Source organism: Schistocerca gregaria, chromosome 1 (assembly GCF_023897955.1).
Source record: "Schistocerca gregaria isolate iqSchGreg1 chromosome 1, iqSchGreg1.2, whole genome shotgun sequence".
Lineage (NCBI taxonomy): Eukaryota > Metazoa > Arthropoda > Insecta > Orthoptera > Acrididae > Schistocerca > Schistocerca gregaria.
This window is the reverse complement of record NC_064920.1, coordinates 304,703,288-304,731,159: the sequence shown is the minus strand read 5'-3', so window position 1 is coordinate 304,731,159 and position 27,872 is coordinate 304,703,288. Positions and strand designations below refer to the sequence as shown.

At 43.2% G+C, this 27,872-nt stretch overlaps 1 protein-coding gene across 7 annotated transcripts in view; it reads left to right on the top strand.

Annotated features, from left to right (window-relative positions):
- LOC126342556 (diacylglycerol lipase-beta-like) overlaps window positions 1-27,872 on the top strand; it is an 822,641-nt gene that overhangs the window by 48,054 nt on the left and 746,715 nt on the right. Inside the window, exon 1 of one of the 7 annotated variants that reach the window (XM_050001866.1) lies at window positions 1,045-1,245. The exons of 2 other annotated variants lie outside the window; for them this stretch is intronic. The gene's annotated coding sequence lies outside the window, so the exon portion shown is untranslated. Of the gene's footprint in view, window positions 1-1,044; window positions 1,246-27,872 lie in introns of those variants that run through there. 4 more of the 7 variants (XM_050001871.1, XM_050001869.1, XM_050001867.1 and 1 more) reach the window with 4 other exon arrangements.

Here is a 27,872-nt window from a genome sequence, read left to right as displayed (position 1 = left end):
TAACGCGTTCCTTGCAGTCTGGCTGACAACAGCGGCAGGCCGGAGAGGCCGAGCGGTTCTAGGCGCTTCAGCCTAGAACCGCGCGACCTCTACGGTCGCAGGTTCGAATCCTCCATCGGGCATGGATGCGTGTGATGTCCTTAGGTTAGTTAGGTTTAAGTAGTTCTAAGTTCTAGGGGACTGATGACCTCAGAAGTTAAGTCCCGTAGTGCTCTCAGCCATTTTTTTGACAGCAGCGGCTCCAGTGGCCCCTCTGAGATCATATTGTGGCGCTCTGGCGGTAGCCGTGCGACGCCGCAAGAAATGGACAGATATCGGTCTTCACGTCTTGTGGTAATGCGTCAGCGGCCTTATCCGACTCACCTTGTGTGCTGACCTGTGTCGCTATATAGTGTCCACAACCTGTGGATGACAGACGAAGAGACACTGGTGTCAGCAGCAACGCGACGAAAAGTTAGTCCTTTGTTGATCAAACTATTGCAGCTAGCATTGCAGTAAAATGTCGCTCTGCACGTGATTCGCTGAATGCAACTTCCACAAATGCTAACTGCCGTCTGTGTACGTCACTAGAGAACGATGGGGCAGAGGTACTCATTTCCCTCTAAGATGTCTGATACTGTAATGCATAACTCAGCTGACATATGGCGAATTCATTGAAGACGATCTCAAACTACACAGCTAGCGCCTATATCAAAGTACATGTAACACACTGGACGTTGATATTCGTGTTCCCCTAACTCTTTTTGAGCTATATATATTATATCATCAACGTTGAACTCTCTCGAAGGGCTATTGAAGAAAAAGAAATGAATGTGTGTTTAAAATGTAGATACTGAACCGATTATTGGGAACTCTTAAAATTAATTGTAGGAATCGTGTGTTCTTACTCAGGCACACCGAAGAAACGGTTTTTCATATTGACGTTCTTCGAGATAAGTTTCTGATACGTTCGCAGAGACTGCTCCGGAAGGCAGTACAGCGACACCGCGCAACGAAGCGTACTCTGCTCTCATCCACAGCCGACAACCATGCGGCCTGTTAGTTCCGCCTAGGGCCGCAAGAGCGCTCTGCTGCGCCGCCCGCTGGCGCAGGCGTGCCGTTGCTACTTTGTCAGAGCGCGGCAGTACACGCGCTGCGCTCGAACACAAGGGGCGGGTTCCGTGTGTGCGCTTGCTGTGGGTTGTGTTCTGTGATCAGCAGTCTCGTCTCTTCACCACGAGCATCGCTCCCACCTGAACTGTCAAGGTAAGAAAGAATTCACCTCTGCAGCACGGATCGGGTCGACTTTCTCAACTGTCACCACTCCTTTCGCTTATTTCCGGTGTTTCGACTCGTCACCCACCTGCGATTGGTGTCAAGTATTCGGGGAATGATTGCTCTTGAGATTCTGCCATTCCGTAAGACAGCCAGCAGATTAGCGACTTTTTCTGCGATAAAATGATCGTATGGCATTATGGCCGGAAAGAAGGCACGATTTCCAAATAGTGTAATCGATGTTAGTTTATTTTATACAATTTTTTGTTTGTTTGTATGTTGGTTCAGTCATCCTCCAGAATATTGCTTCTATCGAAATCTTTTGTATCAAACATGTACTTCTGCCATCTCCACACATGCATACCACTCTGTAATAGCTACAAAGGACAGGTTTTGTTAATTTATTCAACACACAATACATAAAAAAGATGTCATAACACAACTATGCGTTTTTTCGAACTTCAGATACTTTATTTTTAGTAAAATAATTTTGGTTTTTGGGTCGCGTGTTTGTAAACTACTAAAGCAATTAATTGCCAACGTTTCAAACGACTTGGTGCGGTCCTCTTCAGAGCAGTCGATTGAACCGCTCTGAAGAAAACCACAGCAAGTCAGCTGAAACTTCGGCAATTAGTTGCTTTAGTAGTTTACAATGACGCGGCCCTATAACCAAAATTACTTTATTCAAAATCCCGTGGAAGCCTACGAACTTATATTGATAGCTTACGCTATTTTAGCAGAAATAGTTCGGCATATAACGTTCTAGCAGAGCGAGAAAGTTTACTTTTCTGCCAACTGTTTATTAGAGAGCCATCATGACGATGGTTGTTTCCATTGTTGCAAAATGGTCCATCAGTAGCGTATTACTCAAGAAGGGAATATAAGTGGAGACTGTGGCACAACAGACGGAAGTCTGTCCCATTTTCAGCATTAATTATTAATCAAAACCACTTCATCAGTATTATTACACGCTTATTGTGTTACGACCAGTTTCGTACGTTGAAAATCTTCAGGTTGCCGAGTTGTGCTGAAGTCATAAGATAAATAGTGTGGCAACCTGAAGATGTTCAACGGATGACACAATAAAATAGTTTATTAATCATTAACTCTGTCAGCTGTGACGCTCCATATAATCAGAATTATTGCTTGTAAATGATGCGTAGGAATGTTGATTTACTTCGCCAAAGACACTAGGCGAGCAGTAGTAAAGCTGAAAACTAAAGCTAAACATTGTGGCTACCTCAGTATCCAGGGAGCGTTGCGACATAGCGTCTCATCCTTGACCTTCCTCGATAGCCTTCCTTCCGTAGCTTCCAATTCCTGCGAATACTCGACAGTTCCTACTGAAAGACTGTGGCGGGTGCCTGTGACGCTACTTACCTAAACAGTTACTGCTACGTCCCTAATGGTATCCCTATTTATGGAACGTTAGGTCGTTATAGCCATGTGTATATGACTCCCTGACAGACGCTTGTAAAGTAATTAATTTGTGATTTTCACTCGCTGAGGTATATGACACAAACGTATGTGGAATGTCCGTATAAATCTGTCTTGTTCATTTTGACCGTTGTTGAATACTGCGACTGTGGTGTAAATAGATGTTGCGGGCGGAAGCAGCAAACAATCAAAAATGGTTCAAATGGCTCTGAGCACTATGGGACTTAACATCTTAGGACATCAGTCCCCTAGAAGTTAGAACTACTTAAACCTAAGAAAATCAAAACACCCAGCCATCACGAGGCAGAGAAAATCCCTGACCCCGCCGGGAATCGAACCCGGGAACCCGGGCGTGGGGAGCGAGAACGCTACCGCACGACCACGAGATACGGGCAGCAAACAATCGGCGCCTTAGTCTCTCGAAATACAAGGTGGGGCAAAAAAAAAGTGGTCCCGAGAACAGAGTTTCAGGGTACAAAGAAACACAGCAGGGGAAAGGAAATGTGGTAGTAATCTATAGTAGATGTTGAAAGTGACCACCATTCATTTCTTGACACTTTTGACTCCTGGTCATCAAGTTGCTGAAGGTGGAACAAAACTGGACTGCTGCAAATGCTGCAGTCTCGTCCGAAATGTTCTGCTGCAGTTTTTGAAGACCATGAGGGTTGTTGAGATACTCCTCAGACTTGAAGGCTCCCCACATAAAGTAATCGCACACTTATAAATCAGGTGACCTGGGTAGCCAGCTACGCCGCGACCAGACTGATCTCTGCTAACAACTCTGTCCGCCGTGGAGAAGGTATAAACGTGCTCCAACGTTCGGCCGGCTGTAAGGGTACTTGCTCCATCCTGTTGGGTGTCAGGGGGTGTGGTTATATGCATACATTCACATACACTCGTCTGGGCCACTTTTATTTTCCCCACCCTGTATTCAATCTCTCATGATCAAGCTACAGCAAGTTCATCATAGGACACCACTTACAGGATCAGCTCTCATCCGACCCCGAAGGTTGTGACAAGCTTTTGGGCGACGCATATCATAGCTGGAGTGATAAGACAGTATGAAGCAAACAAAGGGCACATCATTTCACGCAAACTTGTGGATCCTTCGACGCCAACGCAACTTTGACTATGATATACACGTAACTCGCGAAATATTTGCGTAACGTCACCATCCGATGATAGGCCAGCAGTCGCTTGAAAATTGTCTGCAACCTCATTGAACTCTGCAAACCGCTGTGAAGTGCGCGGCGAAGATTTCTACCCGTTTCATTCGCGTATGCCTAGGAGTCTATGCGAGAGGGATAGAGTGCATAGGGGGCTGTAGTATATTCTTAGATTTCTCACTTATTACTGGGTTTTGAAACCTTGTGTCTCATGAGAGAACATACATCTCAAGACAATAAATCGAGTCGATTTGCTGTTTCATGCGTGGACCGTCCTGTAATGATTTTGTACTCACGGCGGGAATTCTAACTCTGCTGGCCGCTGTGGTCGAGTGGTTCTAGGCGCTTCAGTCTGCAACCGCGCGACTGCTACGGACACAGGTTCGAATCCTGCCTCGGGCTCGCATGTGTGTGATGTCCTTAGGTTCGTTAGGTTTAAGTAGTTCTAAGTTCTAAGGGACTGATGACCTCAGATGCTCAGAGCCATTTGAACCAATTGTGATTCTTTTGATGGAGTGGCGCATCTGTCACGCCACCAATCTTGAATTCTGGAAAGACAGCGCTCAAATTCATATCCGAATTAAACTTTCTCACTTCCTTTAAAGGACCAAGTTGGGTTCCTTGCTTCATTCTGGTCCAGTATTAACTCAGACTCCATTGATAACAATCCTTTATTTTTACCGGAGTACACACTGGGTTGATTATATGCGTTAAGTTTGTGTCCGACGGCGACCAGAAGGAGGCGGCGCACGTTTCTCGGACAGCGCTTGCCAGCAGAGCACGTAGAGTATATCGTGTCTCATCTCGTCATATGCTCTTCTACAAATTCCACAGGAACTCTCAGACGATGCAGTGAGACTAGCACCTCCAGGATAATGAATACAGAGATAGTCTGAGTCAACGACTGCCTCGGCATAGTGGTACAACCATTCTGCACTGATGCCGAGTTGGTAATGAAAGATTGGTTAAGGTCTTTACATAAACATTAAAAAAAAGAATGCGAATCATCACTAGAGAACTCAGGAGCACATCATGTTCCTGCCTCACCGTCGTAGCAGTTTTGGAGCCCCCCTGGAATTGCGTGCTCACACTTAGCTACAATAGCAAACAGAAAAATCATAGACACCTAGATAGAACTCCCTATACACCAAGACCTAGCAGCTACAGACAAAATTTAATCGAGGTCACCTTTATGGAAGTCGGCGAAGAACTGCAAGACGTCGATTCAAGACAGCTTGGAAAGAACAATGGGCTGTAAGCGGACATAAGAATCGATAATTGGTGGACGAGCCCAGCAAGGAGGTCGATGACTTCAACCTCCCGAGAAAATCGTTGTCAACGTTGAACCGCGTCAGTTTCTTGTTGGCAGTGTAAGCACTTAATGAACAAATGGGGCGTATCGGACAGTCCTAAATGTGAGTGCGGGGAAATCCAATTAATGGACCATTCAAATGTGTGTCAAGTGCGTGGCTAAGAGGGTGATCTGACGTACGTACACAGACTCTTCGACTTTGCCATAGAGTGGTTCAAGAATATTTATATTATTGTGCAATATTATAAGAACGTATGTAAAGAATATTGTAAATCAGTATAGAGCTATCAGAATATCTTCGTTAATACTTCACGTGGTGAATTTCTTTGTAGGTGCTGAATGATACGTAAATAAATCTGTCCTAGAAATTGAATTCCGTTGTTCGTTTCTAGGTCGTGTCACCTGACTCAGACGGGACGCTATGTGCGGCTGCGCCGGCAGCTGTCATTATTTACACCGCGTGGATAAGTGGCTCACCCCCCTCCTGCTAGATCACTACTAACAACAGCTGGTGACGTGGGACAAGGAACAACCGACTAGAACTGAGCAGGATTAGCAAAAAACGAGCTATTGTACGTCTTCTAAGCTCATCAACGGGCCTCTTAAAATTTTTAATAGTTTAACACAGCAATCGAAGACACGTGCACTTCATTGACACACTAATTGTAAGTTGCGATTGCGAGCTAATCTGGCAGCTACATACCTACTTTGCTTACGTCTCTCTCTCTCTCTCTCTCTCTCTCTCTCTCTCTCTCTCTCTCTCCCTCTCCCCCCTCCCCTTGTTACTGGGCATTTTTTGCAAGTTATACTACATCTCGCAATAAAAACACTATACTTCACGTAAATCTTCTTCCGCGCTTCGCGTTATTTCCGAATGCCTCTGTCTTTAGTGGCCTGTTCAGAGCATCAAATGGTTTTTCTGTTCGACTCAATGATCAAGCTTTCGTTTCTACTCCGTCTCTCATCAGTCACAGACATGTTTCTCGTGGATGTGGAACAGAAACGTAAAACATTTGAATAAAATACTTACGGCCCTGATCAATTGTCAGGAGATTGTCGGAAACAGGTGATTACAATGCGGTAAGAACAGCTAATATTTACAGAATTAACATGCTGTCATAATGAAATATTGTTATGCACTATTAATAAATTTATCATACACAAAATACCTAATCTTGACTGTTGTGACCAAGTGCTGTCAAAACTGAAATATAACAGACATTTTTACTTAAGCTGGCTCTCTTAAGCCAGCACATGTCATTGGGACGGTCTAATGTTACCAAGTTGGCTTGAGGTGAAACAGGTTATTTCATGAACAGTTTCGACAGTAACTGGCTGTTATCCTCCGATTCTCATATCCATTATTTACAGCTAGAAAAACGTTAGTGTAGTAATCTGCATTATCCTACAACAATTATTATTGATATATTGTGGTTCCTTGCGTATAACCGGTACTACACTAAAGTTATCCCATCCGTACGTTGTAGATCCGAGAATCTGAAGATAACAGCTACTTACTGTCCAATCGGCGATGAAAAACTATTTCGCATTAAGCGATCTTGGCTCCTAATTTTATAAATTACATGTTTGTCCTACAGATCTGCCCAGTGTCATCTTGCTGCATGTAGCGTGCCCAACCCTTAAGTCTGCTGTCCATTCATTCACTGCCTTAGGCCTTGTATCTTTGTTTATCCCGTTACAAACCTGTTTTATGCATTTACTGTACGCAGGATGTTTTATAATTTTCTCTACAGTTTCTGAAATCGGCTCAGATAGCCTGAAGTAGCACCGAGCCTCACTAGTATATAAAACGCTAATTTCATTCAATTTTCTTACTCTGAACTCAGATCTATCTGTATGGATTTACGCCTTGTATGGAGTCCTTTCACAGACGTCATTGCCGCTATCTTAGTATTGCTTTCCTTAACACCTACGTGTTTCACCATTTTTATAGCACGTGTGGTTTACATCAGCTGCACTCCTGCTCATGTCTGTCCCCATAAACGAAGTACATAAATACTTCAAGAAAATTATCAAATATACACTTAAAATTCTCGACTAGGATAGCTGGTTGCCACAAATGAGATAGCTGTCAGACACATGGGCTTCTTTTTCTCTGGCGTTTCGAATAGAATAAACTGGTTAGGCTTTCGTTCATTTGTGGCACAGAACATCATGACCTATGGCAAAACTAGAAAACAAGAGAATCGTAGCGTTTGATGTGTAGAAGGGTGTGGGACATTAGATGGACTGATAACACATGAGGAGAGGAATGTGTGGGAGATATCGAGGGAGAAAAGTACAGGGGAAGACAGAGACTGGAACACGTCCAGCACACTGGGTATAAGTCCTACTGTGAAATGAGGAGGTTTGCCAGGAGAGCAATTCGTGGCGTACCGCGTCAATCCACTCAGATGAGAGATGACCAAAAAGAAGAGCGTCACACTAGTTTAGAGGATGAAAGACAGCATGATGCGAGAAACAGCGGTATAACGATGCCTGATGAAGAAGCTTTAAGATGGTGTCAAACTCTTGCTTGAGCAAATTTCAAAACGTGAATCGAGAATAAGACAATACTTTGCGGATATGGGTGCTCTTTCACCGCAAATTTTGGACGCAGCGCTTCGGACAGAAACGATACCTCCGTATACGTGTAATTTACTTAGAGATATCCGCTGAGTTGACTTGTATCAGGTTAGTGAAAATAAATATAAACTGGAAGAACATCAACGATTGCCCCTGTTGATTCAGTTGTGTTTGCTCAAAGACAAATTGAAACATTAGATGATTCCACTAAAACGGTATATGAGAAGGTATTGCAAATAAACGTCTCACACACACATTTTTCCTCTTGCTGTGTCAATCCGATTTCCACAATTAACGTTAATAGTTAGCTTATGACAGAATACATTAGTGAAAGACGTCCCTTACCTCATTAAATATGCCGCTCCGCGATAAAGGCACGGAAATCTAATGCCATGAGGAAAACTACCCACTCTGGACAGGACATCATTGCGGATAACCTGGTACTTGCCGCTGCCTTCATGCTTTGCGAAATAACATTTTTATTGCTCTCCGAGTGTGAAAGCGACATTCTAGAGGCGAGACAGTATTTCATTCCTACCGGAAGTAAAAAAAAAATCCTTTTGAATATTTGGCTCCATAAGGTTCCCTTTCTGTGCAGCGACTGTGGAATATAAAATTATAAATAATGTAGCAACCAGTCGCGGAAACATAATTTATTTATCTTGTTGCAAATCGATTTCGATTGATATCAGTCGTCAACGGTGCTAAAACAAATAAGTGACAGGGCATAAACAACAATTGCTTTAACAAACGCAAAAATTGACAGTAAAACATAATTACATCAATTACAACATATACAGATGTCTGACATTAAAATTAAGTCATAACATACCATTTTTCTAGCCGATACATGCCATAAGTAGAAGTACTGTCCTTGGCAGATTTCTGTCATGAAGTGACACATCATAGGTCAACACTACAACAAGATAACATGAGGTGGCGCCACGTTGCAGTAAGCGCCTTCTATTTAAAATACAAAAGTAATGTAAAATATAAGCAATAAGGAATATATCACATTACAAAAAAATTATACAGTGATGGTAATTAAATAATTACAACAAGAGAAAATGTCTGAACATTGTTTGTCAGATGATAATAACAAATTAAATATATACGTCAAAACTACGGTCGGCAAAATTGTAAGAAGAGATAAACTCGCTAAAAATATGATTCCATTCACACAAATTTAGGAAATATGTATTTTGTGAAATCTGATGCAATTTTCGCACCTAAACTGAGCCATTCTTACTCAAAAAAAGTGGTTGTTGGATGGTAAATGCTTTTCAGTGTTTAGAATTGGTTTTACAAATTTTGAGCGTGCTGGTTTGTTGTTTTGTGATTGACTTCTGAGCACGTATTTTATTGCCGGTCGTTGGCAGTGATTTGGCAATCCTTGTATCGGTTACCGCCATACTCATGAGAAGCATAAGGGCGCATGGTAAATTTGGTCATGAGGCTATAGTTCGCATAGCAGATCTAAAGTCGTTATCCGTATATATGGTTCTTTATATGCGCAACACTATGTTAATCGCGTTATTTAAGGAATACGATTGTTTATCTCGTTCTGTAATTTTTACCTGACCTCTGTCAATCATATTTTTAGCGAGTTTATCTCTTCTTACAATTTTGACGATCATAGTTTTGACGTATATATTTAATTTGTTATTATCATCTGACAAACAATGTTCAGACATTTTCTCTTGTTGTAATTATTTAAATTGGTATTATCAGTTACCATCACTACAATTTTTTTAATGTGATGTATTCCTTATTGCCTGTATTTTACATTACTTTTGTATTTTAAATACTGGGCGCTTATTGTGACGTGGCGCCACCTCATGTCTTGTTGTAGTGTTGACCTATGATGTGTCACTTCATGACATAAATCTGCCAAGGACAGTATTTCTACTTATGGCATGTATCGGCTAGAAAAATGGTATGTTATGACTTTGAATTATAATTTCAAACGTCTTTATATGTTTTAATTGATGTAACTATGTTTTATTGCCAATTTAATCGTTTGTTAAAGCAGTTGTTGTTTATACACTATCTCTTGTGTTTGTTTTAGCACCGATGATGACTAATATCAGTCGAAATCGATAATGCAACAAGATAAATAAATTATGTTTCCGCGACTGGTTGCTACATTCTTTATTATTAAAAAAAAAAAAAACATCCGTTGCCATGTATAGTACTGGCTGTAAGAAGTCTCATTACATTCCTGGCATATGTCACATTGGTACTGGACAAGGCCGCTAAGTGCAGCGTCAGATTCGAAGACACTGATGCACGAAATCTGCAGCAGATAAGAAAATGTTTACTTTCATCTACCCCATGCTGAAGCAACAACTTCATTAATATGGGTATTAGTCGACCACAGTGGTGTTGCGCGTCGGAGTGGTGGTGCCTTGGTCAGTTTGTTGTGATCAGGCTTGGTAATAATGGACAACTTACCTGACAGTATTGACAGTACGATGCGTTTTCCTTAGTCAGCGCCGTACTTGTTTACTGCAGCACCGCGTGCTTCCGGTAGCTTGAAGGGGGAAACCGGATGGTTATATGGTTGGCCCGCTAGATGGCGCTGCCATAGATCAAACGGACATCAACTCCGTTTTTTAAAAATAGGAACCCACATTTTTATTACATATTCGTATAGTACGTAAAGAAATGTGAATGTTTTAGTTGGACCACTGTTTTCGCTTTGTGATAAATGGCGCTGTAATAGTCACAAACTATGGCAAACAGTTGGTAACAGGTAGGTTTTTTAAATTAAAATAAGGAACGTAGGTACGTTTGAACATTTTACTTCGGTTGTTCCAATGTGGTACATGTACCTTTGTGAACTTATCATTTCTGACAACGCATGCTGTTACGGCGTGATTACCTGTAAATACCACATTAATGCAATAAATGCTCAAAATGATGTCCGTCAACCTCAATGCATTTGGAAATGCGTGTAACGACATTCCTCTCAACAGCGAGTAGTTCGCCTTCCGTTATGTTCGCACATGCATTGTCAATGCGCTGACGGTTGTTGTCAGGCGTTGTCGGTGGATCACGATAGCAAATATCCTTCAACTTTCCCCGCAGAAAGAAATCAGGGGACGTCGGATCCGGTGAACGTGAGGACCATGGTATGGTGCTTCGATGACCAATCCACCTGTCATGAAATATGCTATTCAATACCGCTTCAACCGCACGCGAGCTATGTGCCGGACATCCATCATGTTGGAAGTACAACGCCATTCTGTCATGCAGTGAAACATCTTGTAGTAACATCGGTAGAACATTACGTAGGAAATCAGCATACATTGCACCATTTAGATTGCCATCGATAAAATGGGGGCCAATTACCCTTCTTCCCATAATGCCGCACCATACATTAACACGCCAAGGTCGCTGATGTTCCACTTGTCGCAGCCATCGTGGATTTTCCGTTGCCCAATAGAGCATATTAATGTTGTTTACGTTACCGCTGTTGGTGAATGACTCTTCGTCGCTAAATAGAACGCGTGTAAAAAAGCTGTCATCGTCCCGTAATTTCTCTTGTGCCCAATGGCAGAACTGTACACGAAGTTCAAAGTCGTCGCCGTATAACTCCTGGTGCATAGAAATATGCTACGGGTGCAATCGATGTTGATGTAGCATTCAACACCGATGTTTTTGAGATTCTGGATTCTTGCGCAGTTTGTCTGCTACTGATCTGTGGATTAGCCGCGAGAGCAGCTGAAACACCTACTTGGGAATCATCATTTGTTGCAGGTCGTGGTTGACGTTTCACGTGTGGCTGAACTCTTCCTGTTTCCTTAAATAACGTAACTGTCCGGACACTTGGATGATGTCGTCCATGATACCGAGTAGCATACATAGCACACGCCCGTTAGGAATTTTGATCACAGTAGCCATACATCAACGCGATATCGACCTTTTCCGCAATTGATAAACGGTCCATTTTAACACGGATAATGTATCACGGAGCAAATAACCGTCCGCACTGGCGGAATGTTACGTGATGCCACCTACTTATACGTTTGTGATTATACAGCGCCATCTATCACAATGCGAAAAAAGTGGCCCAACTAAAACATTCATATTTCTTTACGTACTTCACGAATATGTAATAAAAATGGATGTTACTATTTAAAAAAAAAAAAAAAACGCAGTTGATATCCGTTTGACCTATGACAGCGCCATCCAGCGGGCCAACCATAGCACCATCTGGTTTTCTGCTTAAAGCTAGACGAGTTTCGTTCTTTGTAGTTTTTTCGTTTGATGCTTATTTCGTGAGATATTTGGTCCGGTCACTATCAATGGACCACCCTGTATAAATTCACTACGTTCCGGGTAGCATAGACGAGTCTTAAATACCTATCTTAAAGCACTATGTACTGATGAGCCACAACATTGTGAGTACCTGCCACCAGACTGCCGGTGGTGGCGTTGCGGGTACGTGATGCTGTAAGTAGCAGAGACGAATGGGGAATCATTCTAGCGATGGTACCGGCCGCAAAGGTGGAAATCAACTGACATAAGCGTCTTTGACAAATGGCAGATACCTGTGACGAGCGACCTGTGAACGAGCATCTCGGTTAGAGCCCTGCATGACCGAGTAAGCGAGCACAAAATATGAGAGGGGGCGAGCACACCCTAACTGGATAGGCTGCCCGCACTAGTTCTATTGACCGAGCATAGAAGCAGTGACCGAACAGGGAGCACGCAACGTCAATCACGTTACATGTGTCATTATCCGTGAGAGACTACAAGCACTACGGGCTTCTTATTTGCGGCGTGTCTGTAATCATGCAGTGCGAAGAAACCAGTGCAGTAAGACGTAAGATTGAAACCAATGCGAAGGTCTAAAAACACAAGTATGGATTACATTTCTGTTGGTTGTAGACGAAAACAGTGCGTCTACTGGGTACGTATCGTGCATAAACTGCTCTGCAATATAGTGTTTCCAGTCGGAAACCACTCATTTAAAGAAACACAGTTGCAAGAAACCTCACAAAGATACAGCTCCTTCAGGGATACCGGCAGTAATAAAAAATAGTATTACAGCAAGATGTGTTGCAATGTGTGCTAAAGATATGAGACATTTTTATGCTGTTTCCGGTGAAGGTTTCAGAGAACTAGACCAAGAATTAATACATCTAGGTGCGCATTATGGAGAACTTAACGTGGCAGATGTCATGCCACATCCCTCTACTATAAGCAGACATGTCAAAGAACAAGCTGATGCAATACCAAGCAGCATAATGCCTTCTGTTTTTGCGGAAGTTATTAATAAAACATATGCTGCGATAGTTGATATGTGGACTGGTTCGCATAACCAGGTGCACTATTTGACGCTTACAACACATTACATTAACACAGATTGGACTCTAGTGAACAATATTTTATTTACAACAAAATTCCCGGACGTTAAGAAGACGGGAGTAAATATTATGAAATAAATTGAAGAGAGGATGGGTGAATGGGACATTTTGCCGGATATGTTGCACAGTTTTGCTTTTGTCTGCGACCAGGGTGCCAATGTAGTAAACGTTTTGAAAAATCACGAAAGGATTGCTTGTGCTGCTCATTGCATAAACACAGCACTTAGCCATACTTTCGATTAAGATAACTTCTTGTTAAATTATACCACGAACATCACATCAACAATAAATACTGTAAAATGATTGTAAGGTGCGTTAAGAAGAGTGGCTTCTGCTCGTCTTTGAAATCTTCGTTGAAACAAGAGGTCTGCACACGCTGGAACAGCTTGTACACTATGCTGGAATCCTCACGCACTCAGTATAACGAAGTTGCTGCTTTCTGACGGAAAATGACTCCTCTTACATATTGCAAGGATATGATAATGAGCTTGCAGAAAAAACTACGGATTTACTGAGGCCATTTAAAGAGGCTACAGATGAATTAACATAATCGTTTTTGCATAGTTAGTGGATATTGTATTATAGAGAAAGGAGAATGTTATAATTCGTATAATATTTCATTAACATAAAACACCTCGTTTTTACGGGAACGTTTCGATGATTTCCACATCAGTTCTGTATTACTTGTCTCTTTCGTTTATTATCATAGATCCTTCAAGTACTGAGACATCACCACCCAGAAAGAGAGATCGTTTCAAGGAATGGAGGAACACCAGATCATCCGCAGCATATGAAGTAGAGCTCTACATTTTAATGCACCCCGGAGATGATGATGACATCTTAAAGTGGTGTAGCAGACATGAAACAGATCTGCCAGGCCTGGCTGCAGTTGCAAGACGTATTTTATGTATCCCAGCAACAAGCGCACCTAGTGAAAGATGCTTTAGTAAAGCCGGCATGTTACTGACATCGCCGCAGCCAATTAAATCCGGAACGCGTTAGTGATTTACTGCTGTTCAACAATAACTCAAATTTTGTTTCTCTTGCAAAAAACTGAAAAGTACGTCTGTAAATGTTTAATGTTCTATGTATGCTTTCTTTATGAAGATGGTTTTCTTCTAGATGACAGGGACAGCACTTATTTAATGTTCCCTATTAATGAAAGGAAAAGTATGTCTTCTGTTTGGAAATGAGACTCTTCTTCTATCGCGATTGTATTGAAATATCATTTTACTTTCCAAGTGCTTTATGAATTTAGCTGTGTCACGTAGCCGTTCTTGGAAACATTACTTTTGTATTAAAAGAGAGAGAGACAGATATAAATACATCGTGTGTGTGTGTGTGTGTGTGTGTGTGTGTGTGTGTGTGTGTGTGTGTGTGAGAGAGAGAGAGAGAGAGAGAGAGGGAGGCGTTGGATTTGCACAGTACAGTGCAGCGAGCCGGGGCGAGACGTCAGCGGTGACCGGCCATGCTAGGTTATCCGCGTGTCCGGAATCGGGACAACAGACATGGGCGAGTACGTGACGAGCCGAGTCATGTGGGGCCGGACACGAGCAGCTCGGTCCCCCCGTCAACGGGCGAGCAGTGACCGGTCATACACTGAGCGTTGCAGCTCTCTAGTCTCGGTATCGGCAAAGCTGGTCGGATGTTCACTTGCTGTAGTCTTTAGTATTTGTAGGAAGTTGTTGAACGAGCCTGAAACTGTGAGTAGGCGACGAAGTGTCGTATGTACACGCCTGATCACAGAACGTCGAGGTCGGAGGCTAGCACGTTCTGATCTGAAGCAGACTGGACCAGACGCAAGTGTTTCAGAGCACATCGTTCAGCGCACATTATTGAACATGAAGGCTCCACTTCCCATGTTGACCCAACGATTCTGTCACCTACGATTGCAGTGAGAGGCGAACGGCTGCTCGAAACGTGCTCTGCGCCACTGGAGAAAGCCGATGGGGGCGCTATTATGCTGTTGGGAACATTCAGCTGGGCTTCTATAGGAACTAATTGAGGGCGCCGTGACAGCTGTTGACTGCGTGGTCACTATTGCGGACCATCTGCATGTCTTCATGGTTGAAGACCTCCACGACAGCGACGGCGTCGTACTTCAGGATAACTGTGGGTGCCATAAGGTCATAATCGTGCTATAGTGGCTCGAGGAGGATGATAGTAAATTCACACTGATGTCTTGGCCACCTAATCTGAACCCGGTGGAAGACATCTGGGTTGCTATCAGCGCCAGCTCAGAGAAACAAACCACCAGACCGTGGATTAAAACTGTGTGCCAGGCCGAGACTCGAACTCGGGGATCTTCGCCTTTCGCCCTTTCGCTGTCAAGTGCTCTACCGACTAAGCTACCCAAGCACGACCCACGACCCCGTGTCGCAGCCTTACTTCTGCCAGTACCTCATCTCCTAAATGGTTCAAATGGCTCTGAGCACTGTGCGACTTAACTTCTGAGGTCATCAGTCGCCTAGAACTTAGAACTAATTAAACCTAACTAACCTAAGGACGTCACACACATTCATGCCCGAGGCAGGATTCGAACCTGCGACCATAGAGGTCGCTGGGGTCCAGACTGTAGCGCCTAGAACCGCACGGCCACTCCGGCCGGCCCTCGTCTCCTACCCTCCAAACCTTCAAAGCCATGACGATGAGTCGTGAGCCGTGCTTTTGTACCTCAGTCGGTAGAGCACGTGCCAGTCAAAGGCAAAGGTCCCTGGGTTCGAGTCTCGGCCTAGCACACAGTTTTAATATGGCATCAAGTTTCACTTACACCCCGTGTTGACATTCTTCATTATACTTGTTGCTCGATATTTCTTGAATGTTTACTGATGCAGTACCACATTCATATTTTACCTGATCTTATTTAAACCACTAAATACCAACTTTGTGTTAATTATTCATATTTTTTGTGTGTTCCTGCAGCCACTATGAATCAAGACACAAAGGCACTACAGACATTAGCTGCCAGTGGGTGTTGATTTTCATCAATGAGACAGATTGAAAACTAGGGCCAGACTGGCATTCAAACCCAGGTCTGCTACTCTAGGCAGTTGCGCTGACCACTATGCCATCCGGACACAGTGGTCAGCATAACTGTACGGAAACAACATCTACACAGATACTTTGCAAGCCATGTAACTTGGGCGGCGGAGGGCACCCTGTACCACTGTTTGTCATTTCCCCTCCTGTTCTACTCGCATATAGAGCGAGGAAAAACGACTGTCTGCGCGTCTCCGTATGCCCGGAATTTCTCATATCTTATCATCGTGGTGCTTACGCACGATGTATGTTGGTGGCAGCAGAATCGGTCGGCACTCAGCTTCAGGTACCGGTTCTCTAAATTTTCTCAATAGTATTTTCCGAAAAGAACACCGCCTTCCTTCAGGGATTCTTATTTGATTCCCGAACTATCTCCGTAACACGATTCGGTCGAACCTACCGGTATCAAATCTAGCAGCCCTCCTCCGAATTGCTTCGATGCCTTCCTTCAATGCGACCTGCTACGGATCCCAAACACTGTAGCAGTACTCAAGAATTTGATCGGACCAGCGTCCTATATGCCGTCTCCTTTACAGGTAAACTACTCTTTCCTAAAATTCTCCCAATAAACCTAAGTAGACTATTTGCCTAGCCTGTCAGAGTTTTCAGATGTTCGTTTCACCTTATACCGCTTTGCAACGTTACGTCCAGATATTTAAACGATTTGACTGTGTCAAATTGGACACTAGTAATATTGTACCCGAACATAATTAAGGCGATGACGGCCAGCGACTGATTCAGTGCACAAGCACACCAAGCTCGGACTCTTACAGGAATCGGCGAGAAACGTAATGAGGCTAATGAGCGAGGGCATTACATCAGTAGTGCGTGGTACAAGTTGAGAATTTGGGTGTGACGGGAGGCGTGCTAGGGTAGACCGTGCGCTTGTGGGAGCACTGTGCCCAGACGGCTAAGTTGTCAGCGCGTTTGCCCAGTAATCAGGAAGCCCGAATTCAAATCCTGGCGCGGCCGGCCGCGGTGGCCGAGCGGTTCTGTGCGCTTAAGTCCGGAACCGCGCGACTGCTACGGTCGCAGGTTCGAATCATGCCTCGGGCATGGATGTGTGTAATGTCTTTAGGTTAGTTAGGTTTAAGTAGTTCTAAGTTCTAGGAGACTAAAGACCTCAGACAGTGCTCAGAGCCATTTGAACCCTGTTGCTATACATCAACGTCTACATCTACATCTACATGGTTACTCTGCAGTTCACACTTAAGTTCCTGGCAGAAGGTTCATCGAACCATTTTCATACTACTTCTTTACCATTTCACTCTCGAACGGCGCGTGGGAAAAAGTAAAACCTAAATCCTTCGGTTCAAGCTCTGATTGCTCTTATTTTATTATCATGATCATTTCTCCCAATGTAGGTGGGTGTCAACAAAACATTTTCTCATTCGGAAGAGAAAGTTGGTGATTGAAATTTCGTAAATAGATCTCGCTGCGAAGAAAACCGCCTTTGTTTCAGTGACTGCCACCCCAACACGCGTATCGTATCAGTGACACTCTCACCCCTGTTGCGCGATAACACGAAACGAGCTGCCCCTCTCTGCACTCCCTCGATGTCCTTCGTCAATCCTACCTGGTAAGAATCCCACACTGCGCAGCAATATTCCAGCAGAGGACGGACAGGTGTTATGTAGGCTGTCTCTTTAGTGGGTTTGCCGCATCTTCTTTGTGCCAACAAAGCGGAGTCTTTGTTTTGCCTTCCCCACAATATTATCTATGTGGTCTTTCCAATTTAAGTTGCTCGTAATTGTAATTCCTAGGCATTTAGTTGAATTGACAGCCCTTAGATTTGTGCGATTTATCGAACACATAAATTTTATCGGATTTCTTTTAGTACCCATGTGGATGACCTCACCCTTTTCTTTGTTTAATGCTAATTGCCACTTTTCGCACCATACATAAATTCTCTCTAGATCATTTTGTAATTGAAATGGCTACTGGAAGCTAATATCTTTAGTTCCTTTGTGTTTTGTGTTAATTCACAAAAAATCTATTTACTGTTTGTCACTTTTAATATTAATCACCACTCCACATGTCGCGGCACATCAGTGTCATCATAAGCATCTAGCTATACATCTACATACATACTCTGAAACCCACTATGAAGTGGACGGCATTGGGTACATACAAGGAGACCACCAATTTGACCTTACATTTTAAGGAGAAAAAAGCACGCTTGTGAGATACCAGCATGGGCAATCGATCCCGCGCTAAAATTTGTGCCGTAATTCTGATAGTATGCAGTTATGACATTCTGAATGTACGGCTTTTAAACTTACTCGTGAACCGTTTGTTTTTCACTCGCTCCGCCCCACTACACTTGTCCAATTCCCAAGCGCAAAGTACTGTTACAGACATATCTTCGTGGTACTGTAGGGCGGAATAACGACCAGAGCCCTCCTATTCACGGGATGTTGAAGGTGTGGGGCGAGCAAGAGAGAGGGAGGTGGACATATCTGCCCAACATGTTTTGAAATCTTGTTCGAGAATACATGTTATTCTACTCGAAAAATAATAAGTAATGCGAATATGTAGTGTGTTAGCCTCGCGCACATATACATTCAATATTATTTTAACAATATTCTCGAATTGATATTCTGCAGATGTATATACACATCAAAATCAAAAAATCAATAAACCTAAGTAACTGAAGAATTGTTATGGAATAACATAAATGATTTTCTATTTACAATGTAATCATACCAGTGACGTTGAATAATAGCACATCTCCTGCAAATTAACTTCACTTTAACAGTCAGCTTTAAAAGCCAAAGAAACTGATGCACAACAGTGATGTTAATCATTAAATACCGCTCCGCTAATTCTTCAATAACACAATTTTTTTTCATTTTACACTACGTTCGTCAATTGCGACATAAAAATGTTCTGGCAAAGAGATATCTGGCACCACCTACAGGCTATAAACTGTGCACTTTTACACGCTGAACAAAGCATGGCACTAGAGTCAAAACAGTATTTTGCAAACCTCTTACTCCGCTGTACAGTACTTCACGCTCGAGCGTTATGCGGCCGTTCTGGGTCTGAACTAGTGACAAACAAACGATGTGCACGTTAGTTTAAAAGCGATGCTTTCAGACGTTCATAAACGCGTACTATCAAAATCATGGCCCAGATTTTCGCTTGGAATTTCTGGGGACATGTCTCGCAAATGCGCTCCTTGCTCCTTAAAATATGAAGTCAAGTTGGTGATGTTTCCTTGTTAGCATAGTGCCACGTGCTGGTTTTTCTTTCCGCCCCGATCACATACGTACCACGTGTAGAATTATTGCTCAAATACCAATACGCATGCTGCAGTTAGGATAACATGATATTCACGGTCACTGCGGGAGCGATCCGTAATGGGTTGAGCTGTATTTGTGACTTGGTACTTTGCTTGAAACTTTGTAAGCGGATTTTCGCGTGATAACTGGAGATTATCTTGAAGCACCTGCCGGTTCCGTGACCCTCCCTCATGGGCCAAACAAATCTGGGACCACAATGTTCCTCTGTACTCTCCTCTCAGCCACTCTGTTAGCCCACATGTTAGAATCGTACTGCACCACTGAAAACCTCGACCGTTATGACATCTGGTGATGTGCCTCTATGAAAGACTTGCAAGTTTGTTTAATATTGATATTCCATTTCCTCGTGTTTGCACAATTTTCCAAATTTTCGTTTTTACCTGACCTAACACCAAATTACACGTGACTCACAAGTTTTCAAGTATTAGATTCTTGTGTCATTATCATTTATTTTTAGAGGAGAACTATTAATGATAAATAATTGTTGTCTCCAATAACAGGAGCCGGCTGCGGTGGTCTCGCGGTTCTAGGCGCGCAGTCCGGAACCGTGAGGCTGCTACGGTCGCAGGTTCGAATCCTGCCTCGGGCATGGATGTGTGTGATGTCCTTAGGTTAGTTAGGTTTAAGTAGTTCTAAGTTCTAGGGGACTGATGACCACAGCAGTTGAGTCCCATAGTGAGAGTCAATAACAGGAAGTTGGGTTTGGTTACACCACTCCATCAGTACACGCCACTATGTTCTGATCTCAACAGCCACTTATCTGCGTAAGCTGTTCCCAGTACTTACCACTAAACTGGAAAAGATGTGTGACGTATTAGCTCAGGTTCACTAAGCAGTCTGTTATAATACTTCGTAGTCATTTATAATGGGTGATGCATTTCGTACGCAGAGTGCGCACTTCAGTTAAGTGTATAGTCAGATTACACGTCAATTGTTTCAGGAGTGGTGTCTGTGGGAGCGGGTAATACCCGAAGTTAGGGACTCCAAGGTACGTCTTTAAGGAGAATTATACCAGCTCACATATTTTTGAGTTGAGCGAAAGAGCGGCTTTCTATCATATACTGCGATATTATGAGAAAATTAGATTAAAGCTCACACTGCGTCTTGAATTTCCGATTTGCTATCACTGTGTTACTCTTAACAGGTAATATTATCCGCTAAATCTGCGATTCTAGAGACTTTTTTTTTCCTCTGGGACCCACCAAACTACATTTCAAACTTTCACTATATGTGTTTTTTTCCCTATATGCAAAAAAGAGAAAACATAAATTTATTGTTTTAATTTTTATGTGTACAATCACGTATAATTACGGGCAATTTCTTGAAAAATTTGGCTGCTCCAAAACTCATTTCTATATTTTACGTGCAGAAGGTCTCAAACATTAAAAATCTCACGACATACCTACCATGCATTCGTGACGGCAGTTGAGAAACGCTACGCTAAACCACTGCCACGACAAAATGAATGAAAACCGTTACTTTCACATCATCTCCGCTCAGCAATCTGCACCTACGCCATCTATATCTGTACTTAGAAAACCATCTTACGGTGTGTGGTTCAGGATCCACAACGTACAGTCCACTCTTGCTAATTCTAACCTCAATAAATCGAATTTTTCTTGCAGTAAAACTAGTTGTCAAGCCCCTTAGAAAAAAAAAAAAAAAATGTACAAATCTAAGAAATTCAGTGCGTTTTCGTTCACTCGTAAAATCGAACCGACTATCACGCCAGACTGCCCCTCAAACTCCTGTAATTCGAAGTCGGCTTTTATGTAACAGTAATGAGAATTATTTCGTCAGTTATTCAGATAATTATGAGGCCGGTGCATAAGTTCTTAGCGTTTTTGTTTTGCATGTTGGTATTCTGGTTGCTATGGGTTTATTTATCGATTGTAATTTTTTATTTGTAATTAACTGTTGCAATGAGTTCTCATACTGTCATTTTGAGATAGTAAGAGGCTCTGTGGGCGCTGGAAAATGGAGTGCCAAGTTGAGAAATAGGAACATCTCCGACTTATTAGTGGAGAGAGCGCGGCAGGAAAATGGGTTTTCTCGCTTTAGGGAGGGTCGTCTTGATAGTAGTGACTAAGTTCAGGAAGACATTTAGGGTTTGATGGAAAACCGTTTAGATGCATTAATCCACAATGATCCGAAGTCATCGCACTCGAGAGCTGGTAAATGTGATTAACTATGATCTTTCCACGATCGTGCGACACTTATATGCATTGGGAAAGGTTCACCTATCGAGTGCTCTCAGCCAAAATTACAAAAATCAGCGGGTGGCCATTTGTGCACTCTGCTTGCTCGTCTTCAGTTGACTCGTGAACGACGACGACGATTCCTATCCTGTATCGTTACTGGTGACGAGAAATGGTGCCCCTATGTTGACATACGAATTCTTCGCCTCAAAACCACGTAGTTTCTACAGTCTCGGAATGTAAAAGTTACCCGAGGGTTGGAACACTATTGTAAATAATGCCGGAGGGAGTGGCCGAGCGGTTCTAGGCGCTTCAGTCTGGAACCGCGCGACCGCTACGCTCGCAGGTTCGAATCCTTCCTCGGGCATTGATGAGTGTGAAGTCCTTAGGTTTAATTAGTTCTAAGTTCTAGGGAACCGATGGCCTCCGATGTTAAGTCCCATAGTGCTCGGAGCCATTTGAACCATTAATACTGAAAGATAATATATTACTGATGACTAAAGTCTGTCTTACGTGTATCTGTTATTAAGGGAAAACACAACGAACTTTTGCACCAACCTAATATTTCGTCGTTCAGTTCTTTGTAACAACGCGTAACTTACTACAGTGCATAAATCAGTTGTAAAAATGAGCTCGAAAAAAGTACGTCTTAGGCTTTCACAGAAAAGAAGCAGGTTTTTGTGATCGCGGAATGTGGAGAGGAAAAGAGAAATAGAGATTGTAGCGAATTATTTCGGGATTCCCTTGCCCTTGCTGTCGACAGTCCTCAAGCAGAAAAAACAGGAGGAGGGAGGAAGTGGAACCGGTGAGGAAAGTTCCCACACCTTGAAGATCTCATACTGAAATGTTACTGACACTGACACGGAAACTTGTTTTACGATTTCTATGTTTAGATCTGACGATGACAGAAGCCGAAAGACCCTGCAGATAAAGACGACTTCATTAACACAATATCTGTCGGAGATAATATGATTAAAGAAAGGCTAAGCCATTCGCTGTTAGCCTGGGCATTGAAGAGTTCGCCGCTAGACTTGACAGAATATCGTAAGCGGTGTATGTTAAATCAATGAATGGACTGAAATCGTCTGTTCAGATACGCTGTTAACGTTGTGGTACTGAAGCAGAGGATGGCACAGAAAAGGCCTGAATACTAAATGTCTTTTTGCAAAACTATTTCACACAGGGAGATCGGACTGTATCTCCTTTTTTAAATCGTCGCACGAACCACAAAATGACACATATCGAAATAAGTGACCAAGAGATAGAAAAGCAATTGAAATCGCTCGACAGAAAGATTGCCACTAGAGCTGACGGGATACTGATACGATTATGCACAGAGTAGCCGGAGGAATGTGCTCCTCTTATAATAGCAAGCACCACAGGAGCATTCGGGAGGACGACCGTTCAATCCCGCGTCCGGCCATCCTGATTTAGGTTTTCCGTGATTTCCCTAAATCACTCCAGGCAAATGCCGGGATGGTTCCTCTGAAAGGGCACGGCCGACTTCCTTCCCCATCCTTCCCTAATCGCCGGCTCGGTAGCTCAGCGTGTTCGGTCAGAGGGTTACGTGCCCTCTGTAATTAAAAAAAACTGAGTTAATCGATGAATAACGAACTTAAAAGGTTATCTTACGACGTCCGCCCCGAGCAGATGCAAAGAACAAAAAGCGAACAAAATGAGATTTAAAAAAAAAAATCCCATGAGACCAATGACCACGCTGTCTGGCTCCTTCCCCAAACAACCAACCACAGGAGCGAAGCGTTCCCAGTGATTGGAAAAAAATGCAGGTAATTCCCGTTTTCAAGAAGGGTCGTCGGACAGACGCACAAAACTGTAGATCTATAGCTCTGACGTCGATACGTCGTAGATGTTGTGGAACATACTTTGCGCTCTCGTATTACGACATTTGTGGAGACCAAAAATCTTCTCTAGGAATCAACATGGATTCTGAAACCAACGTTCGCGTGAAATCCTGCTAGCTCAGTTCGTCCACGAGACACAGAAAGCAGGCAGACGCGCGAGTAGGTGCTATGTTCGAGACTTCCGGAAGGTGTTCGATACAGTTCCGCACTGCCGCCTCACGGAAAAAATATGAGCGTACGAAATATTAGACCAACTGGGACTGTGACGAAACACGTAGCAGTAAACAAAACACAGCATGTCATTCAGAACGGAGAAAAGTCTTCAGATGTAACTTAGGCTGTGTCCCAAGAGTGTGTTATAGGACCATTACTTTTCGCTGTGGATAATGACCTAGTAGATAACGTCGAAAGTTTCGTAAGGTTTTTCGCGGATGCTGCTACTATGTATGCGAATGGAGCAGGAAAAGGGGGAGCGACAGTGGTACACGAACTAACCTCCGCCACATACCGTAAGATGGCTCGCCGAGTAAAAGTGTAGATGTAATGAGGGGTAGCTTACTAGCTGTGAAAAGACGTCGTTTTTTAGGTGATTTCTGCAGAAAATGCGATCGCTGATGACTGCTTGTTCAGCACGGAAGAATGAACGAAACTGAAGTTACCGTATGTTTTCGGAACTCTGTATGTGCTTTTCCATTGAAATATTAAAGTGTATAAAATAATTAAGTAAATGAAAATTTCGATTTTCTTATAATTTGCGTTACCTTCGGCTTACTTCAGTAAAGAAATGCGATTGTTATTACAACTGCAGTAAAAAATGCGATTGTTATTAAAACTGCAGTACCATTTTTAACATGTATTCTAGCTTCGACCTTTTCCTGATTCCACATTGATAAGTCTAATTTCATTAAATCGAACTCTTTGTTATTCGAAAACGTTTCGTTGGGTCCTATGAACCTGGAACCAACCAGGATTGACTGCAGATAGGAAAAAAGACCTACCAGCATAGTTCCATCTTCCTGTTCGTTGCGCGGATGGCTCACAGCTTTAGTCAGGGCTTTGATAGGGCTACGGCAAGAGGCTGGACCACAGCGTTCGGCTCCCGTGTGCCGCCATGTCTTGCCTTGCCTTTGCAGAGGCGGTCGCCAAAGAGGGAGAATACCATAGACGGGCAACATCGCCACCAGACTGAAGCAAACTGAACAACTCTCTGTCACTTTTTCGGAAGTCAAAAGAAAGGAATATGATACAGGATAGAGCCAGATGGTAACTACGACATAGCGCCCACCTTTTAGTTTAGCAGACGGAAGCGAAATTAACTGTGATTATGACAAACGAACACTTCATATGCTTGTACACCGTCTTTCAGTAACTGCGGTAAAATATGCAGACAAATACTCCATTTCCAGGCTGTTGTATGACATTCAGGATGTGACGACATGGTTTGGAAAATTCAGTTTACGAACTGTCTTCGTGTAGTTTAATACACCCTCCACTACAGGGAAGACACATTCAACACACAAAATTTCCAAAAGCAGTTGTAGATATAAGATTGGTTTGGTTGGGTTTGGGTTGTTTGGGGGAGAGAGACCAAACTACGAGGTCATCGGTCTCATCAAATTAGGGAAGTACGGGGAAGGAAGTCGACAGTATCCTTTCAGAGGAACCATCCTGGCATTTGCCTGGAGCGATTTAGGGAAATCACGAAAAACCTAAATCAGGATGGCCGGACCCAGGATTGAACCGTCGTCCTCCCTAATGCGAGTCCAGTGTGGTAACCACTGCGCCACCTCCTCGCTCGGATATAAGTTACCCACAAATTCTGGAGAAGAGAGATCACAGAAAACGTCCTGGAAAATTTTTGCTTTTATTTATATTGTATGTACACGTATTGCTAAATTTGAATTTGAAGTAACTGAAATAACGTGTTTGTTACGCGGATCAAGTAGGTAAACTCATATTGACGGGTCAAGTGTACTACAACCTAACCCATTCAACCAGTCCAGTATGCAACGAAGTTGTGGGACGGTCGTGTGTTTTTGGAATTAATACTTACGACAGGCCTCGCTAAACTGGATTTCTCCTGAATTACACAAAATTAAATTACGTCAGTTTACACTGTTAGTTTACCATCAGCTAATTACATAGATCGAGACTTTGCGAAATGACTATCCGTGTACGAAGGTACACCAAGTTCATTTCATCCAGTAAGTTGCGCGTTTCAAATGATTCAAATGGCTGTGAGCACTATGGGACTTAACATCTGAGGTAATCAGTCCCCTAGAACTTAGAACTACTTAAACCTAACTAACCTAAGGACATCACACACATCCATGCCCGAGGCAGGATTCGAACCTGCGACCGTAGCGATCGCGCCGTACCAGACTGACACGCCTAGAACCGCGCGGCCATACCCGCTGGCCTGCACGTTTCACTTTCATACAAAAGAGTACTATTATAATTAGAAGTTATAACTTAACACGGGTAACTGTTTGTTCAAGGACATTACTGGCCTCTCTGTCTGTAATCGATACTTACTAGCGTGGAAGCACACTTCAGTTATAATTTCCGGAAAGCAATCAAAACGATTGTTAGTGTGAAGCCTATTACAACTGTCAAAAACTGAACCATTTAGTTTATAATATTCACACTAAAAAGACGAAATTCGCGATACCTTCCATCCTGCAATTCTGTCACAACAAAAACTTATGACCTTATGCTACAGACGTTTCGAAAATGTTACGAACTGTGATACAAGGCTTTGTAAGGCTTCTCTATTGTCACAAAATTTTCGGAATACCATATGACTTCAGTTATATGTCATGGAGGACTTGATCAACCATACTTTATCACACAAGTAAACGAATACATGAATGTACACAAAACACAGAAATGTTACAGAACAAATGTAAAAATATGTAACCCAACCTCTAAATCTTTTTCGAGATCGTGCATTTATATTTTGAGCACACGGCAGGCGCGATTCTGAAAAGAAATTCAACAATTGTGTAGCTTATAAAAACATACACGAAAACTCTCGCTTTCAAAAGAACCGCAGAGTGACTTGCTGAAACATGGCGGCTGACATGACGCGGTGGCCCCGCAGAAGGCGATGAATAACGTGCCACAGCCCCACTAATATTATCCACCTCTCTGGCCGTATCCCACTGTAGTGCGTCTACGTGTGGCAGAGCTGTGCTGACATAATTTGTCATTATTTTGAACTGACGAGTTACATTGTTGAAATTTCAGGTGTTATCATTAATGCCACCATAGACATGCTAACTGTTCATCAATATGTAGAAGAGAGTGTACTTTACACACGAGCAGATATCCTTTGAGTCGCTGCTACACTCATGCTCAGAAAAAACAAAACACCTTGAACAAAACAGGACGTGTCCATTAGCATGTTCTGCAGAAATGATTAGCATTTGAACTATGTCGGCCCGCGGGTTCAAGGTCAACATCGATATCGCGCGCAGCTCCACCTACCGGTGAAATGTGCCTGCAGCTATAAACCGAAGGTAATGGATCAGTGACATGCAGGATGCCTCGCAGACGCATGCGCGAACCGCACGGTCAAATGCCTGCAGGTGTAAACCGAAGGTAATGGACCAGTGACATGCAGGATGCCTCGAAGACGTATGCGCGAATCGTACGGTGAGACCAATGAGTTTGCAAGAGGGCGCACTGTTGGCATGAGAGAATGTGATGCATCCATCCGGGAAATTGCTGCTCGTATGTGACGAAGTGTTTGGCAGTGCAACGGGTGTGTGCAGAATGGTTCACGGAAGGCCGTAGAACACTAAGAGATGGATCAGGTCGCACCATCCAGACCCCCTCCCCCCCTGACAAGATCAGCACTTCATCCGAATGACGTCGCAGGACAGACCCGCGTCTTCGTCGTATCTGGCGCAATAGCAAAACAGTGGAAAACATCGCACACTATCAGGCGTGACAGTCCGACGCCGTTTATTACGGCATGATTTACGTGCGCGTTGTCCACTTCTCTGCCTACCTTTTACAAATGTGCATAAACATGCTAGGTGCATGGAACGACGTCACTGGCGATAGGAGTGGCATCAGAGAGTGTTTTAGGACGAAACCAGTGTTTGAAAATGATGGCCGCAATTTGGTTCGCCGCAGACAGGAGTGGCATCACAATGACTGCATTCGCACAAGACATACAGGGCCAACGCAAAGCCTTATGGTGTGGGGTTCTACTGGGTACAACCACAAATCACAGTTGGTGCATATCCAGGGACTTGTGACCAGTGTGACCTACGTGAATGACATCCTGCGACCCGTAGCCATACCCTTGCTGCACAACACCCCAGACTC